Source organism: Dasypus novemcinctus, chromosome 2 (genome assembly GCF_030445035.2).
Source record: "Dasypus novemcinctus isolate mDasNov1 chromosome 2, mDasNov1.1.hap2, whole genome shotgun sequence".
Lineage (NCBI taxonomy): Eukaryota > Metazoa > Chordata > Mammalia > Cingulata > Dasypodidae > Dasypus > Dasypus novemcinctus.
In genome coordinates, this window is record NC_080674.1 from 193,554,585 (window position 1) to 193,572,270 (window position 17,686).

The 17,686-nt window shown below is 49.5% G+C and overlaps 1 pseudogene; it reads left to right on the forward strand.

Annotated features, from left to right (window-relative positions):
• Nucleotides 1-1,287: 1,287 nt before the first annotated feature.
• LOC101440666 (myc-associated zinc finger protein-like) lies at nucleotides 1,288-7,775 on the forward strand (annotated as a pseudogene).
• Nucleotides 7,776-17,686: the final 9,911 nt, after the last annotated feature.

Genomic DNA, 17,686 nt, shown 5'->3' on the forward strand with positions numbered 1-17,686 from the left:
TTGTCCCCAGAAGGCTCATGATCCACAAATGTTAGAGCTGTGGTGAGATGCAGGATGAACCCTAGAAATACCCATGAATTAGGCTCTTACACCAAAGATGGTGCAAAAGCCAGAGGTCGTTCCAGCTCTATAGGTATTGCTATGCCTATTGCTGTGTTTAGAGCATGACATAGTGCTGGCAATGAAGCTGGCCAAGGAGTTGACCCTGGAGCTTGAAGAGGAGGCAGCCCCACAATGAAAGCCTTTCCAGGTGCCTTAGGAAAGGCAGAAAATATTCCCAGGCCTTTCAGATGAGAGAAAACAAACCCACCACACCCAAACCAGGGAACTTTCCTGACTAGTGGCCCAAGTGATCCCCCTTCTGAGTTTCCTCTTACTCCTGGACAACACCAGTCCTGGAGATCCTGCCTTGATTCTCCAACCCATGTGGTCTGCCCAGGCTCACAGGCACCCACTCCCAGACATCCTCACATTCTGGGTTGTACTCTTTGATTGATGAAACTCATGCTGGGCAATGGCAGGAGTGGTTCTCCATTTAAATGAAAAGCCCATAATATTCATAGCTATGGATGCCACCAGGTCCTTGAGAATAAGACAGCCCTGGGACAGGATCAAGTCCCCACTGGGGTGGTCCACCTAATTTCTGAGAATAGAGCAGATGACACCATGAGAGGAGTGTAGATACCAGATCAGAGAGGCTTTCCCTTTCAACTCACTTTCCCTCTGAAGGAAATCAGTGTGTGTATACAAAGGGCTACTGTGCATGCCTCTGCCCATCCCTAATCCTGAACCCACTCCCCAAACTCTGTCTGACCTGGCAGTGGCTGACTGTCCCCTAGCTTAGGACTGAGGACTGTTGTCCCCCATAGAAGGCTCCAGTCCAACATTTGATCAAATCCTATCTATATCAGGCCCTTGATACACATCTGGCTGTCTTCCTTGTCCCCTCTGTAAGGAATCTGGGCTGCAAGAAAGGCACTGAAGGTTAGTGACTACACTGATCATTGCACTCTTTTGGAAAATTATGTGCTCTTAAATACCTGGAAAATGGCGACCTCCTACCCCATCTTGTAGATCTTAACTCTTCTTCAGCCTGAGGCCAAGATACCAAGAACTACTATATTCTCTGAGGGCCTGTGATTGTCTCATCCCCTTCACACTGTTTTGGGTTTTATTTGTTGGTGTGGGAACTGCCTGACCCCAACTTGTCTACTGCTCCTCATCCTTATTTGGTCATTCATTGAGACAGAGTATCAATTCACTTGACGCTTCTACTATCCCGTGACCATGGATTCCAGTTGCAGTAATGAGGAGTTGGTGAGAAATGAATCTTACATGGGAAGCACAAAATTTGTGGAACACAGGGATCTGACAAGAACATTCCAACCAATGCCCCATCACAGATTTCTTACTCAGCTCTGTCATTTGGTACCTTTGTTCTTGACATAGTGCCCACTCACATTTTTCTCATGTCCAGGAGTCTTCCTTGCTCCCAATCGTCCTGGTGGATTTCCCTATACTTAGAGAGAGCCATAGTGCATCACATCTAACATACTGTGTTTTCACTATGCTGGTGAGTTCTATTGTTTTTATCTGACTCCCCTGTGGAATGGAAGTCCAAGAGGCAGGGATTTTTCCTCTTTCATTGTTTCATCTACTAAATTTTGCAATGACACATAGTCACCCACTCTTTGTTGATTGATTCCAATTATCCCACTCCCAGATATCAGATTTCACCTCTTCCACTTCTCCAGCCCCCTCAATGCCTTTTGCCTAGATCTTGTTTACAGACCTCCAGAATGGAGGTCTTTCCTTTATAATAGGAAAATTGGTCTTTGCCTTGTCCTTGGCTAACTGAGGGGTGAATTAGTGGCTTTTCTATAGATGAGTGGGAAATAATTCTGTCCTTCCCCAGCCCCTATGACAGCTGATCATGTAGGGCCTGGTCTTGTTCAGCACTTCCCATGTCTCATTACATTCAGTCCACTCAATAACCTTTTGCTGTGTGTCCTCTAGCTCTCTACTCTTCTAAGGATCGACCTGAGGGTCAAAGAAATGAACTGCCCTACAAAGTTCCATGGGTAATACTGGCAGAGTAGAGGCCATGGAAGGGTTGGTGTGCTCACCTTGTGACCCTTTGTATCCCTGTCTTTTGGGTGTGGAGGAAAGCTTGAATGTTCCCCAGGATTTGCATGTGTCCAGGTACTCCCTGTCCAGGTGAGCAGGCACCAGGTGCTGAGCTGGCTTCTTCCTCCTGCTGGACATGAAATTTGTCTTCACCAGCCAGCTCTCTTTCACATCCTAGCAGGGTCATTTTCATACTGGCAGGTGGAGTGTTGAGACAAAATAGGCCATGCAGTCAGCAGCTGCAACATGTCCAAAAGGATGGTTACAAATGGATCTCAAACCTGGAAGTCCCTGTACTCAGTGACTGTGGAAGAAGTTGGGCCAGGGGTCCCTCTAACTTGGTGACAGGGCATAATGTGGCTCATCCTGTGTTCATGCATTTGACTTCAAAGACCTCAAAAACCTTCACTCCTCTCTCAAATTAAAAGGAGTTTGAGGACCTGAGGCTAAGGTGATACCAGATTCTGTAAGGGATAAATTCCTGGAGATTCCAAGAGGGAGAAATACCCTGGATTGCCCAAGGAAATGAGCTGATGCCACAGAGAAGAGAAATTCCAAATGGTCTTGAAAATATTCAAGTGTAAATCATCTTCTAATGGTGCAATTGCAAATATGATTTTGCCTTTCTGACACCAGATGGACACATTTTCAGACTGTTTACAACCAAGGTCACTGGATTGCAGAGAAGCACCAGCCTTCATTACCTGATTTTGGATGCCTGAATTTTTACATGGAGTCTGGCCCCAGTCATTCAAACATTAAATATATCTAAGATTTGAACAAGTCATCCCATTCCTGGGAGCCAATACTGGGAGAACTGGAAACATTAGACTGTTCTCCATCACAGGACTTTCCCTGCAGCCCTGGTGAAATGGCTAGAGGATGGAGTGCCATCTAGTTCCAACAGCAGTGAGACTGTACATTTGACGTTCTTGCCTTCCCCTTTGAAATATGTTGTAACCCTGTCACCTGACCTGGCCAGGTGAGTGAGTTTGAAAGTTGCAGAGAAATATGAAGTACGGTATAATCTTCTCACCTGTTTTGGATAAAAACAACCTAGGAAACATGAGGATGCATAAGGGTGGAGGTGTTGAGTTGTCACTCAGTCTAGCTGAATGCAGATGGGACACCTGGAGATGGGGAGAACCTTGGGGCAGGTACATCAAACCACCAAGACAGGATAAAAAACAAAGACTGTCATGCTTTAACATGAGGATGAATCCTTATAAAAGTCTCATTTCTGATATTTAAACACACATTGCACCTGGTCACAACTAGGGCTGGGTGTTGGGGCTGGGGAGGAGTTCCAGATTCCTCAGGGAGTGGGACTGAGTTCCAACAAGGGGAATTCCTGGCAGGGAGCCTAGACATTCTGCCAGGGTAGGGACAGTCCCAGAGTCCCCTGGCTTTCTCTGACCTGTGTATGGAGAACCCTCAGCTCCCATCTCACCTCAGAGCTGTTCTGGCTTCTGTTGGTGGCCATGTGTGCAGGCGACATGGTCAGGGAGGTGGTGTTGATGATGATACCATCATCCTACTCTAAGCTGGACTCATAACTGGAGTGCTAAAAAGACAGGGTCATCAGCAGGGCCAGAGGCATCAGGGCCCACCCTGGTAGTCACCCAGAAGGACACCCCCACAGGAAGTTCTACTCCCTGATGAGGCAAAGACCCTATTGGCATACATCTCCCAGGAGGGAAATGACAGCTCCACACTCAGGATCAATGTCTGGGTAGATGGCACCAACACCAGGCCTCCCCTTCTGGAGCTGCCAGCCATGAACTGGATGTGAACATGACAAGCCCACCAGGCATTCACCCCCAATCACCTCTCTCTGCCCGACTCTAGTCCACAGTGATGCCCTCCCCTCTATATACCCATACTGGGAGTGGGAGGTGCTGAGGAAGGAGCACAGTGTCAGCCTGGCCTGCATCCCCCTTCCCTTGATCCCCTGCATCACCTTTGGTTTCCTCCTGATAATTGCCAGGATCTTCCAGGATGTGGGTAGAGCCAATGCCTGCAGCATCAGATAAAGCTCTTGCTGTGGGGTTTCCTGTGGCCAATGCCATGGGAAGGAGGTAGAAAGCAACAAGAGAACATCTTCCCTTGAGTGTCTTTGCCTGAGTGAGCTGTTAGGGATAGCCTCTAGAATGTGGGTGCCTGGTTACCAGGGTTCAAACTTCTGTTGTGTTCTATCTCCAAGGAAGTGATGTAACTTCCTGCATCCACATCCTGTGACCCCTCCCTGGATCACAACTCCCCACTGTCCCCTTGGGCTGCTGACAGCCTACCCTCCTATCCCATGGCTTTTCCCATCTGTACACACTTTCCCAAGCACAGAGAACTTGAAATAAGGCTGAGTTCTGGCAGTGTGATCTTGAGGAAATCACGACCATCTAGGCTTAATTTCCCAGTCCACATGAGGAGGGGCTTGAAATCCAGTGAAAAGCAGAGTCTGTCCCCTTCAGGTTTAAAACCCTCCAAAGATTTCCCATTCCATTTAGTGTCACCAAGGCTCCCACAAGGTCTGACTTGTCCTTACACCCCATAGATGGTTCTGTGCTCTTCCATGCTCTACCCCACCACAAGTCCTCAGTTCTCTAATCCAAGTCTTTGTTCAGAAGGATCCCTTGGCTTTTGAATATATTTTCAGCACTGCAGAGTACCACTGGAGAACCAAGGCTAAAGAATTCTTCTCTTCTGTGGAAAGTTTAGTGTCAGTTACTCTAAGCACCGTCAATATATAGAGGGGGAAACTGAGGCCTTCTCTCCAGTAGCCTCCCCCCACACTGAGAGTTCACCTTAATTTCACATGCTCAGATGGGTGGAGGCAGGTCCTCACCTCTGTGGGATGGCCCTCCCCTGGGAGAATCCTGGGAACCTGTGATATAGCAATGCCCATCGGTCTGGCCTCTCCCCCTCCCCCAGCTTTGGGCTATGGATATGTTGACAGGAGAAAGTTATCCCTGCCACATGGCAGAGCTGACTCCATCGCCTTTCTTCTGTCTCCTTGCCACCTCCCTGGTGCCAGGTCCTACTCTACCTCCCCCTCCATTGTCCCACCCGCTTAGTCAGTGTGTTTTTTTTTGGGGGGGGGGCAGTACTCAGGAAGGCATTTTGGGATCCTGAGAAGTCAACAGCCTCCTATGGGCAGAAGCAGGCAGTGGTCCCCCAAGATTTAGGAGCTGTCATATTTAAAGTTTCTATGCAAGAGGGCTGAGCCCATGCTTCAGATGTCAGCTGTTTCCGTGTTCTCTGGCTTGTACCCACCCCTGTGCCTTGAGCCTGGCCTTTCTCTGGGCATCCGTTTCTTATTTGTGAAGTGAGGGGATGAAAATTGAGCTTGTTCACTCATTCAAGGAATATTTAATTAACATCAACTATGTGCTGGGAACTGTTTTAAGTTCTGCGTATATGGCAGTGTACCACAAAATGAACGTCCCTGCTGTCGTCACATTTTCATTCCAGCGGTTATTAAATGTCAGTCAAAAAAAAAAAAAAAAAGAAGCTCCCCCGCCCTCCCTGAGGCGCCGGCCCGGCGCGCAGCGGGGAACAGGGCTGCTCCGTCGCTCCCCCCACCCCGCCCCGCCAGGCTCCCACCGCCGCCGCCCCGCAGCCCGAGTCCCCAACCCCGGCCCCGGGTCCCGCGAGGCCTCCGCCTCCACGCAGGGGGCGTCGCTGCCGCCGTCGCCACTGCTCGGCCCGCCGTGCGCCCTCCTTCCCTCCCTCCCGCAGCGGTGCGCAGGAGGCAGGGCGGCCCGCGGACCGTGAGCTCGGCGCGGCACAGCCTGGCCGGCCCGGGCGGCGCCCGAGCCCAGACCCCGCGGGCCCCGCCGCGGCCGAGGCCAAGTTCCCCGTGTTCCCCTGCGCGCTGCTGCCCCCCTGCCCCGTGCTGGGCCTGGACTCCCGCGGGGGTGGGCGGCCTCATGAACTCCTTCCTGCCACCTCAGGGTCACGCCCAGCACCCCCTGCAGGTCGGCGCCGAGCGCAGTCCCGCTCCTTTGCCTCCCAGGGCTGCGCCCTGAGTCCCTTCCAGGCCGCACCGGCGCCCCCGCCCCAGGCCCCGGCGGCCGAGCCCCTCCGGGTGGACTTGCTCCGGGTGCTCGCCGCCGCCCAGGAGTCCGCCGGGCCGTCCGGTGGACACAGCGGCCCTGCAGCAGCCCCCGGCACCCCCTCCGCCGCCGCCGCCACAGCCGCCGCCGCCGCCACTGCCGTCGTAGCCCCGACCTCGACGGTCGCCGTGGCCCCGTGGCGTCTGCCTTGGAGAAGAAGACAAAGAACAAGGGGCCCTACGTCTGCGCCCTGTGTGCCAAGGAGTTCAAGGACGGCTATAGGTGTCCTGGGGGGTGTATGAGGACCTCACATTTTTTCAATGTAACATCAAAAAGAGAAAAAAATAAAATCAAACACCACCAACAACAAAAAGAACGGCTATAAATAACCTCGGGAGGCACGAAGCCAGCCACACGGGAGCCAAGGCCGGCCCGGTCCCCTCGGGTGCTATGAAATGCCCACCGTGGTGCCCATGAGCCTCCTGAGCGTGCCCCAGCCACACGGGAGCCAAGGCCGGCCCGGTCCCCTCGGGTGCTATGAAATGCCCACCGTGGTGCCCATGAGCCTCCTGAGCGTGCCCCAGCCACACGGGAGCCAAGGCCGGCCCGGTCCCCTCGGGTGCTATGAAATGCCCACCGTGGTGCCCATGAGCCTCCTGAGCGTGCCCCAGCCGAGCGCGGCCGGCGGGCGACGGGAGAAGCGGGCGCTGGAGGCGGAGCGGCCGTCCCGGCCGCAGTTGGCGAGGTGACCACCGCCGCCTCGGGAAGCGCATGCGGAGGGACCACGCCTGCGAGATGTGCGGCAAGGCCGTAGGCGACGTCTACCACCTGAGGCGGTACAAGCTGTCGCGCTCGGACGAGAAGCCCCGCCAGAGCCCCGTGTGCCTGCGGCGCTTCAAGCGCAAGGACCGCAGGAGCTTCCACGTGCGCTTACGTGACGGCGCGGGGCACAAACCCTACACCTGCTCCCGCTGTGGCAAGAGCTTCTCCCGGCCGGATCCCCTCTACAGTCACGTCAGACAAGTGCACTCAACAGGACAGCCCTTCAAAAGTGAGAAAAGTGAGGCAGCTTTTGCTAAGAAGGACCGGCTGGGGGCGCACACAGGGCGCCATGAGGAGAAGGTGCCGTGTCACGTATGTGGCAAGAAGGTGAGCTCGGCGTAGCTTCGGACCACGTGAAGGCGCACAGCCAGGGCCCGCACCGCGTCTGTGAGCTCTGCTGCAAAGGCTTCACCTGCGCACCCCCGCGATGGAGGGCCACGGGCTCCAGGCCCCGCGGGCTGACCTCATCCTGTGCAAGTTGTGCAGTGTGCACTGCAAGACCCCTGCCTAGCTGGCCGGCCACATGCAGACCCATCTGGGGGTGGGGGGTGGGGGGAGACGCCCCCCTGTCCCGGGAGGCGCTCCCCCACCCCCAGTCACAGACCCCTGTTGAGGGGACTCCTGCCCTCGCACTCGCCAGGTATTGGTGAGGTCTGTCCGATGGCAGGGGCTGCAGCAGCGGCTGCAGCAGTGGCAGCAGTGGCAGCCCCTCCCACAGCTCTCGGGGCAGGGGGGGTGCCTGTGAGCTCTCAGCCACTTCCCTCTCAGCCCTGATGAGCTCCAAGTTGGTGGGGGTAAGAAGGGAGAGTGGGGGAAAGTCCCTTGGTACCCTCTCCTCTTCCCCATTCTTGCCTCCAACTCCTCGCTACTTCTCCCACCAACCAAGGAGCCTCCAGAAGGAAAGGAAGAAGACATGTTTCCTAGGGGAATTCACTCGGTTTTGATGATTTGTTTCCCCTGTTCCTCTCTTCTCCTTGTCAGACCTGACCCCCCATACACACACCTGTCCCCTGGTTGTGTTGAAGCCCCTGGACAGTGGGCAGGGGTGGCAGTGGACAGGACTGGCCACTGCCCTTCCCCCCTTTCCTCTGGAACCCCCCCTGCCCTGCCCTCCCAGGAATTTGAGAGCCTTTTCCCTCAATGGTCTTTCTTGCTCTCCTCCTTCCAGGCCCCTCCCCCCCTACTGGCGGCTGCCCCTCCCTGGGGAGTTGTTGCTTTTTTTTTTTTTTTCCAGGGGGAGGGAAGAGAGGAAGGAGGGGAATCAAAGACTCTGTCCCAGGCAGGGGAAAAGGCAAGATGGAAAAAGGGGCGGAAGCAATGAAGGCAAAGTTTGTCCCCTCATAAGGCACTGTTGTTTGGGGTCAGGCCCTAAGCATCACCATTGCTTAGGAATCTGTCAGGGGAAAGGTCTGTGGGAGCAAAGGAAGGAGCCACTAGGGCTGGAGGCAGAATAAGAGATGGAATCTTAGGGGCCCAGGATAAGTGGGGGGATCCAGGGACTCAAGGTGCTTCCTGGGGTGGGGGAATGCAGCTGCAGTGTCTCCCCCGTCCCTCTTCCACCCCAGCCCTAGCCCTGGCCTTTTCTTCTCATCCCCCTTCCTCACAAGAGAAGCTGTGGCCCAGACCATGTCATTGTGTCCCTGTGTCCCCTGCATGTTCCCCATGCTCCACCTCCCTCCCTTTGCATGAGCCCCATTACAATAAATTTTTTTAAAAACCTGAAAAAAAAAATTCAGTCTGGGTAAGGAGGTGCTCAGCCAGGACAGGGTTCATTCCTCCCCCAGCCTGGGTGGTGGTGGGTAGGGTCGCACTTGGGGGCACACAGGGTATTGAGCTCTCTTAAACCCAGGATGTAACCGACAGTGCACAGGGTGGTCAGACTCCAGCCCACAGCTTGGTGCACATGGGGCCTGTGGTGGACAGAGGAAAGTACTTGCAATGGCCTTGACTTGCTGGGCATGTGGGAGGAGCCAACAGCTCTGCATCTTCCCCCAAAGTCCCTGGTCTGTCAGCTCCCACAGGGGGCCTTGGAACACCCCAAATCCAGCTAGGCTCATCTGCCTGAACCTGGACTGGTCCAAGTTTAGAGCCTGGAGTTGCAGGAGCCTCAGCGTGCACTGATTGTCAGAACACTGGTGGGCATGGATCTGCGAACCTGCAGGAGGCCAGTGATGCCAGGAGGAGGGCAGGGAGGCCCCCTCCCTCCGTCACCTCTCCCCATTCCAGCTGGAGCAACAGGGGTGGGAGGTAGCCCTGGAACAGGCTGACCCTCGTGCTGCCCGGAGTGGAATCTGACCATTTCCTATTGTCAGGGTGCCCCTCCTGGCCAGGTCTGTTCCCCACTTTGTAGGTGAGCCCAGGCTGAAGTTGCCAAGGGCTGGGCAGGCCCCAGGTGTTGAGACTCTAGTGAGGGTGTGAACTTGGTGGAGATCATGCTTGGGGGCATCTGGCCACATTGACAGGGCTGTGGAGCCCATGGAAGGAGTTGGGGGAACTTCAGGGTGTGGATGAACAGGGGGACCTGGAGCAGCAGGCTGGCCTGCCAGAGCCACAGCAGTGCAGAGCTGGAGGGAGTGGGCCCCTTTCTCCCCCATCCCTAGCATAAGCAAGGGCGAGGGCCTGCCTCCAGGCCCTTCTGGGCACGTGGAGGGTCTGGTGGCTGTCTGCCTCCACCCAGGGGTGGGACTGCTGGCTGGATGCCCAGAGCAGACTCCTGGTCAGAGATTGTCACTCAGGAGAAAATGGTATCTGGAAAGGACACATCTAGAGACCAGGGATATGCTGCCCACAATCCTACTTCCCTGGAAGTTCTTTTACCTGTCACCATTGTCCACGGTGCTACAAAGAAAGGAAATCTGTTTTTCCATCATTTTTTGATTGGCTATTTTTGGTAACATAAAATCGCATTTCCGTTTTTAAGGGCCTTATCATTACTTCTATTCACATACTCTTAATATTACAAATGTCTTTTATTGGTTTTCCACATTTAAAGCCAAGTTATACACAAAGCACTGAAAACAAACAAAGTTACAGAACAGCATGGAAAAGGCTACAAGCCTGGATTTTACTATCCATCAGCTGAGAAGCTGCGAGAAGGAAGGGGTATAGGCAAAGCTAAGCTCTCAACTATTCTCCTCAGCTTCCAGAATAGGGAAGCAATTGGTACTAAGTTGAGGAATCAATATGATGGTTAATTTCCTATCAACCGGAATGGGTAATTGTGATGGTTTGAAGCTGTACTGACTCCAGAAAAATCTTGTTCTTAAAGCTGACATATTCCTGTGTGTGTAAACCTACGGTGAATAAGACATTTTGGTTAGGGTAATTCAGTTGAGTCCTGATCCAGATGTCCATCTTCTTACTGGAGTCCTTAATAGACAGGATAAATATTGACAGAGACATAGAGAGAAAGCCAAGGAAACTAGAAGCTGCGAGCAATGAAATCTGGAAGAGCGTCTTGGCATGTACAGAGGAGCCCAGGATGGCACGCAGCCAGTCTTTGGGGAGAACATGTGACCTTATAGTGCCTCAATGTAACATTTCCATGGCCTCAGAACTGAAAACATTTAAGCTAATAAATCCCCCTTGTAAAAGTCGACCCATTTCTCACATATTGCTTTCGACCACCTTGCTAGCCAGAACAATAATGGTGTCCAGTTGTTTGATCAAACAAGCACTGGTCTGATTATTTTATGAAGATATTTCATAGCTTGAAATCATTACTCAGTTGATTTCCTCTATGGCTGTTTTATCTATAGTCAACATAAAAACTTGCCTTCAGCTTGGAGGGAAATTTTATTCCATCAATTCAGCAGTCAGAAAGAAAAATTTCCATCTCTGCTAGAGACAGACAGCTTCTCCTGGAGATTCATCAGCTTCATTGGGGTTTCCAACATGCTGCCTGTCATATGGAATTTGCACTTGCCAGTACTCACAGCTACATGAACCAATTCCTATTTTTAAAAATCTCTGAATATTTACATACATTTATCCTGTCTGTTTTGTTTTCTAGGAAACATTGGCTAACGTAGACTTTGGTACTGAGAAAGGTTCCTGAGAAGAAGTATCTTTAAAATAAGACTTCTGATTTGAGGCAGGAGTTTTCTAATAGGTTCTCTAATATTGTTTCAGTTAGCTAAAAGCTGCTTGGAACAATATTCTAGATGGGTTGGTTTTGTAATGCAGATTTGTTAGGTTAAAAGCTGACAGTTCTGAGGCCATGAAAGTGTCCAGATCAAGGCATCACCCAGAGATCCTTTCTCCCTGAGCTGCAGCTGTGGGCAATCAGGCACACAGTGGTGTCTGCCTGCCTCTTCCCTGTCTTCCAGCCTCATTGCTTCAGCTTCTGTGTAGAGTAGCTTCCTCTCAGATTCTGTGTTCATTTTACTTAGGTTTCAGGCTCCTGGAGTCTTTGCTTTCAGCTTCTGGGTTCCTCTCTATCTCTTCAGCTTTTTTTGGTATCTGTGGCTTTTTATGCCAACACTTATAAAGGACTAAGTAAGAGGATTCAGACCCAACCTGAGCCACACGATCTAATCAAAGGCCCTGGTAGCAGTTCAGTATTGCTTATAAATTCCTAAAATAGATATTGGATTTTGATTATAAATCGGTCTCTTCCTCTAGGCATATTAGATTGTATTAACTTCAGAGGTTTCACTTTTACTTGATTGAATTTTGATTAGGCCACATCTGTAGAACATTGAGTACCCACCCCCTCCATGGGAGGGGGCTCAAAGAAAAAACCCTCAGCAGAAGAAAGAGAGTTTTGTTTTTGTTTTTATTTACTTATTTTTCCCCCTTCCCCTCCTCCTGCCCTGCTGTTTTTGCTGTCTGTGTTGTCTTCTCTTCTCATTTTCTCTCCTCTAAGATTCATTGGGATTCGATCCTGGAGACTGGTGATGTGGAGAGAGGTTCCCTGTCAATTGCACCACTTCAATTCGTGGTTTCTGCAGCACTTCACCTTGACTCTCCCCCTGTCTCTCTTTTTGTTGAATCATCATCTTGCAGCATGACTCATGTGCACAGGCACTGGCTCACCACGTGGGCCCTTATTCAGGTACTCGCTCACTTCGTGAGCACTTGCACTCACCACACAAGCACTCATGCTCACCATGCAGGCAAGCTTTCTCTTCTTTCTCACCAGGAGGCCCCAGGGATTGAAACCGGTCCTCCCATATGGTGGCAGAAGCTCTATCACTTGAGCCTCATCTGCTTCCTGGGTTGGAGTTTTTTGATGCTGGATTCCTGGGAAGTAAACACACAGAAGAAGAACACAGAGGAATAGAGAGGTCTCCATGGAGAAGGCAATGGCCCTGGGAAGAGAGAGAACCTGGTAGTTTACAGGTGACCTTGTGTAAGGAACAGAGAAGCTGAGCCTGGAGATAAACAAGCCCCAAGAGAAACAAGACTTACTCCAGCCTGCAGATGATATTGAAAGAAGCTGGTACCACAGAGTCTTAAGAGGAAGAGGAGTGCTGGACACTTGCAGATGTCAGCAGCCATCTTGCTCCAATATGTGGTAACAGACTTTGCTGAGAGAAGTAATTTATGCTTTAGGACCTGGAGACTGTAAGCTTCTACCCCACATAAATAAATACCCTTTATACAAACCAACAGATTTGTGGTATTTTGCTTCAGCACCCCTTTGGCTGACTAATATAGCGCTTAATGGAACAAATTTAATCAAATGATTCCACGTATAATATATTTAGCTGCATAGGAGTGGATTAGCCCAAAGGAGATGATTTTCTAAAGTTCACAATAGCTCAAACTGCCATACTCCACCCTCTGGAACTCAGGAATACATGTTCTTTCTGTATGAGAAACACATTCACTCCACCACAATATTTCAAAAGCCTTAAATCATTTTAGTAATTTTTAAGTACAAAATCACATCAAAATGAGTTTAAGGCATATAGTTTGTCCTGGGGTGAGAATTGCCATCTGACTGTGGAACTGTGAAACTTAAAAAATAAGTTAACTGCTTCCATTAATCAAAGGAGGGATAGTCATAGATAAATCACATTCCCATTACCATTGGGAGAAATAGGAAAGGAAATAGGAGTCAGGGGTCCCAAACATCTTTGAAAACCTGCAAGTCTTATCCCTTAGGATTCAAAGACTGAGAATCACCTGGAGAACCATGGTTTCTTCTCCTTGGTGCCTCAGGGAACAGCAGCCCCACCATTTCCAAATGCCCAGTGGCCATGTTCTCAGGTCCACACTCATCAAGCATCTGGGGGCACCAGAATTCTAGGCCCTGCCCTCTGAGAACACTGGGATGACACCAGACATCCCCTCCCAGGGGAATGTGCTCCACCCTCTCTGAAGACTGGGAGGCAACACTCTTCCAACAGTGGAGCACAAGGCCCCCCACTCCAAGCTCTGGGGCATGCTCAGCCCTTCTGCACACATGGGTGAGTTCACTCTCTGAGCTCAGTAATGTCCTTATTCCAGACACAACTTCCATGGTACTGCCATTGCTATCATTTCCCTTCCATCTCTCCCTTTTCTGTCCCATTTAGTTCAGGCTGGCAGTGTTTCTGTTTCATACAGACCTCATAGGAAATGTGTTGGTTTCACATGCAGGAATCGAAGAGAAGCAGGCTAGTTTAGGTAACGAAAAGATGAATTTGGAACCTGTCAGAAAACCAAAGCTGTGAAACACGTGGCCATGGGATCCCACCCTGAGGGAAGAGGCCCACAAGATGGCTGCTGGGAGAACCTCACGAGAATTCCCCATTTGGGACAGGATTTCATCAGTGATCAAGGAAAGGCCACAGATATTCTTATGGGATCTTGCTATTGGGCCCCTCATAAGAACTGACTGGAGGAGTAACCAATCAAAACAGCAAACAGCTAGGACTTCTCCCGTGAAAATTAACAAGAGTAATTAATGAAGCAGACTTGGCCCAATGGATAGAGCATCCATCTATCACATGGAAGGTCCATGGTTCAAACCCTGGGCCTCCTTGACCCGTTTGGAGCTGACCCACGCACAGTGTTGATGCATGCAAGGAGTGCCAGGCCATGCAGGGGTGTGCCCCATGTAGGGGAGCCCCACACACAAGGAGTGCACCCCATAAAGAGAACCGCCCAGCACAAAAGAAAGTTCAGCCTGCCCAGGAATGGTGCCATACACACAGAGAGCTGACACAACAACATGAAGCAACAAAAAGAGACACAGATTCCTGTGCCTCTGACAACAACAGAAGTGAACAAAGAATAACACACAGCAAATGGACACAGAGAACAGACAACTGGGGTGGGGGGGGGAGGGGAAGGGGAGAGAAATAAATAAAATAAATCTTTTAAAAAAAGCCAGTACAATGCAACTATTGTGATTAGTAATGGAAGAAATTGTAGCATTGATGTGGAGAAAGTGGCCACTGTAGCTGTTGAGGGTAGGGAGAGGGAAGAAGAGATATGATGTGGGGGCATTTTCAGGACTTAGAGTTGTCCTGGGTGGTACTGCAGGGGCAGATGCTGGACAATGTATGTTCTGCCATAGCCCACTGGGTGAACTGGGGGAGGGTGTAAACTACAATGTAAATCATTATCCATGTGGTGCAGCAGTGCTCCAAAACATATTCACCAAATGTAATGAATGTCCCACAATGAAGAAAGAGGTTGTTGATGTGGGAGGAGTGCTGCATGGCACGGCACTCCTTGCACGCATCAGCACTGCGTGTGGGCCAGCTCGTCACCTGGGTCAGGAGGCCCGGGGTTTGAACCCTGGACCCCCCATGTGGTAGGCAGATGCTCTATCTGTTGAGCCACATCTGCTTCCCGGTTGCTCTTCTTTATAAGTCAGATATTACTGCAGGAATTGCTGCTACAGAACTTGAATACTTAAATACAATGGGGATGTCACATTCCAGATTGACAAGTAACAAGTGGTGAAACTTAAGTATGAAACATAAGATAAGCATGGCTACATTAATGGACAGCACCATCAAAATAGTAATCAGAGGGAAGCAGATGTGGCTCAAGTGATTGGGCTCCCATCTAACATATGGGAGGTCCAGGGTTCAATTCTGAGGCCTCTTGGTGAAGGTAATTGTCCGAGCAGCAAGCTGAACTGAGTGGAAAGCTGGCCTATGCAGAGTGCTGGTTGATGCAGGAGTGCTGGCCCACAAAAGAGTGCTGGCCTATGTGGCAAGCTGGATCACATGAAGAGCTGGTGTAGCAAGATCATGCAACAGAAAGACTAACAGAGGAGAAACAGTAAGAGATGCAGCAGACCAGGTTGCTGAGCTGAGGTGGTGCAGGGGATTGAGCACCTTTCTCCCACTCTGTAAGGTCCTGGGATTGGTTCCCAGTACTGCCTAAAGAGAAGACAAGCAGACACAGGAACACACAGTGAATGGACACAGAGAGCAGACAACAGATAAGGAAGGGGGAATAAATAAATCTTTAAAAATAATAGCGATCAGAATAGTCTGACTCACAGAGACCAATTATAGGTCTAGATTGCCTAGTTGATACTGAGGTAGATAAGTGAAATAGTCTACTCAATTCTCACTTGGTCTGTATAAGCAGAAGAGTTTTAGAGCAAGTGAACAAAAGTGTGACTTGAAACACAAAACAGAGTAATGTTCCCTCAGTATCAAGGCTTGAGACCGTTTACAGATTCAGCACCCCTTGGATGTGGTGAAAGACCAAGCTACAATGCCTAAAATTTATACTTTTCCTTTTCCAACCCACCTATAGTCTTTTACCAGGCATATTGTGTGTTGGGGGAAAGGAAATGATCAAATATTTTGGCTCAGAGTGACACTGATTCCAGGAGAACCAACATGCCATTGTGGTCCAAGAGTCAGGATGAGGCTTATGGATAACAAGTAATTAATGGACTTGTCTCTCACATCTATTTCACAATGGATTAAGTGAGTCCCTGAACACATTTTGTGGTTATTTCTCCTTTTCCACAAAGCTTAATTGGAATAGACATACTCAGCAACTGGCAGATTCACAAAGTTGGTTCTCTGATCTGAGGAGTGAGGGATATGATGGTAACAAATGCAAAGTGGAAGCCATGAGAACTCTCTGTACTTAATCAAATGGTAAGCCAAAGTCAAAACTGCATTCTGGGATAAATTGCAGAGATTAACCCTACCATCAGGACAAGAAGGATACAGAAATGATGATTACCACCATCACCCAATTCAAGACTCCTGTTTGGCCTGAACGGAAAACAGGTGGATCTTGGAAGGTGATAGTGGTTTACAGGAAACATACTAGCTGGTGACTCTATCTACAGCTGCTGTTTCACAGGTGATATAATTACTTGAGCAAAATCAACAATTTCCTTGGTACCTCATGTGCAGCTGTTGATATGGCATATACCTTTTCTTTTCTTTTTCTTTTTGTAGTAGCTTTATTTTTAATTGTCAATAACTGCATACAGTCAAATGCCCTTTGAGGGGTGAAGGATTAAACAAACTGTGGTATGTTCACACCATGGATTATTACACAATAATTAAAGTGAGCAAAGTATTGATGCCTTCAAGAACCTGGATGAATTTCCCTCCAGCAAATTATACTGTGTGAAGAAAGCCAATTGCAAAATGTTCTGTCTAATTCCATTAATATAACAATCTTAAAATTACAGAATCATATACAGGGAGAACAGGTTACCACCAGATCAAGGGGCAGGGCAAAAGGGAAGTGGGTGTAGCTATAAAATAGCATCCTGAGTAATATGCTATGTTATGTTATGATATCTTATGTTAGGTATCTTGACTATCAATGTCAATATCCCGATTTTGATTTTGCACTCTAGTTTTGCAGTTATCATTGGAGGAAACTTAGTCAAAGGCACATGGAATCTTCCTGTATTATTTCTTTCTTTCTTTTTTTCCCCTCAGAAGTCTTCCTCTTTTTTTCTGTTATTTTTTTATTAAAGTTAATAGATCACAAGGAATGTTACATTAAAAAACATTTTAAAAAACATAAGAGGTTCCCATAGGTTCCCATATTACCTACTCCCACCCCCCACCTCATCATTTTTGTAAATTGTATTTTTTGAAGATATATATCACACAAAAAAAGTTACATTAAAAAATATAAGAGGTTCCCATTTACCCCCACCCCCTTACCCCACTCCTCCCATACCAACAACCTCCCCCATCATTGTGGCACACTCATTGCACTTAGTGAACACATTTGGGGGCACTGCTGCACTAAATAGATAATAGTTTATGACATAGTTCACACTCTCCCCCAGTACATTCAGTAGGTTATGGCAGGATATACAAAGTCCAGCATCTGACCCTGAAATATCATTTAGAACAACTCAAAATCCCAAAAATGCCCTCACATTACATCTCTACGTCCCTCTCCCTGCCCTCAGCAAATACTGTAGCCACTTTCTCCACCTCAATGCTTAAATTTCTTCTATTACTGATCACAATAGTTTTATAGTAGAATATCAGTAAGTCCACTCTAGGCCATATTTTATTCCTTCATTCTGTAGATCCTGACATGGTGAGGCCCTCTCCACCTCTAGATCAAGAGGGGGTTTAGATTCCACACAGATGATGGATGCAATTCCTCTGCTTGCAGTTGTAGGCACTCTTGATTCCCTGGTGTGGTGGTTGACCATCTTTACCTCCCTGTTAGTTGACCTGGGTAAGACCAACAAACCAGAGAGTAGGAGTCACTACTCTGCTGAGGCTCAGGGC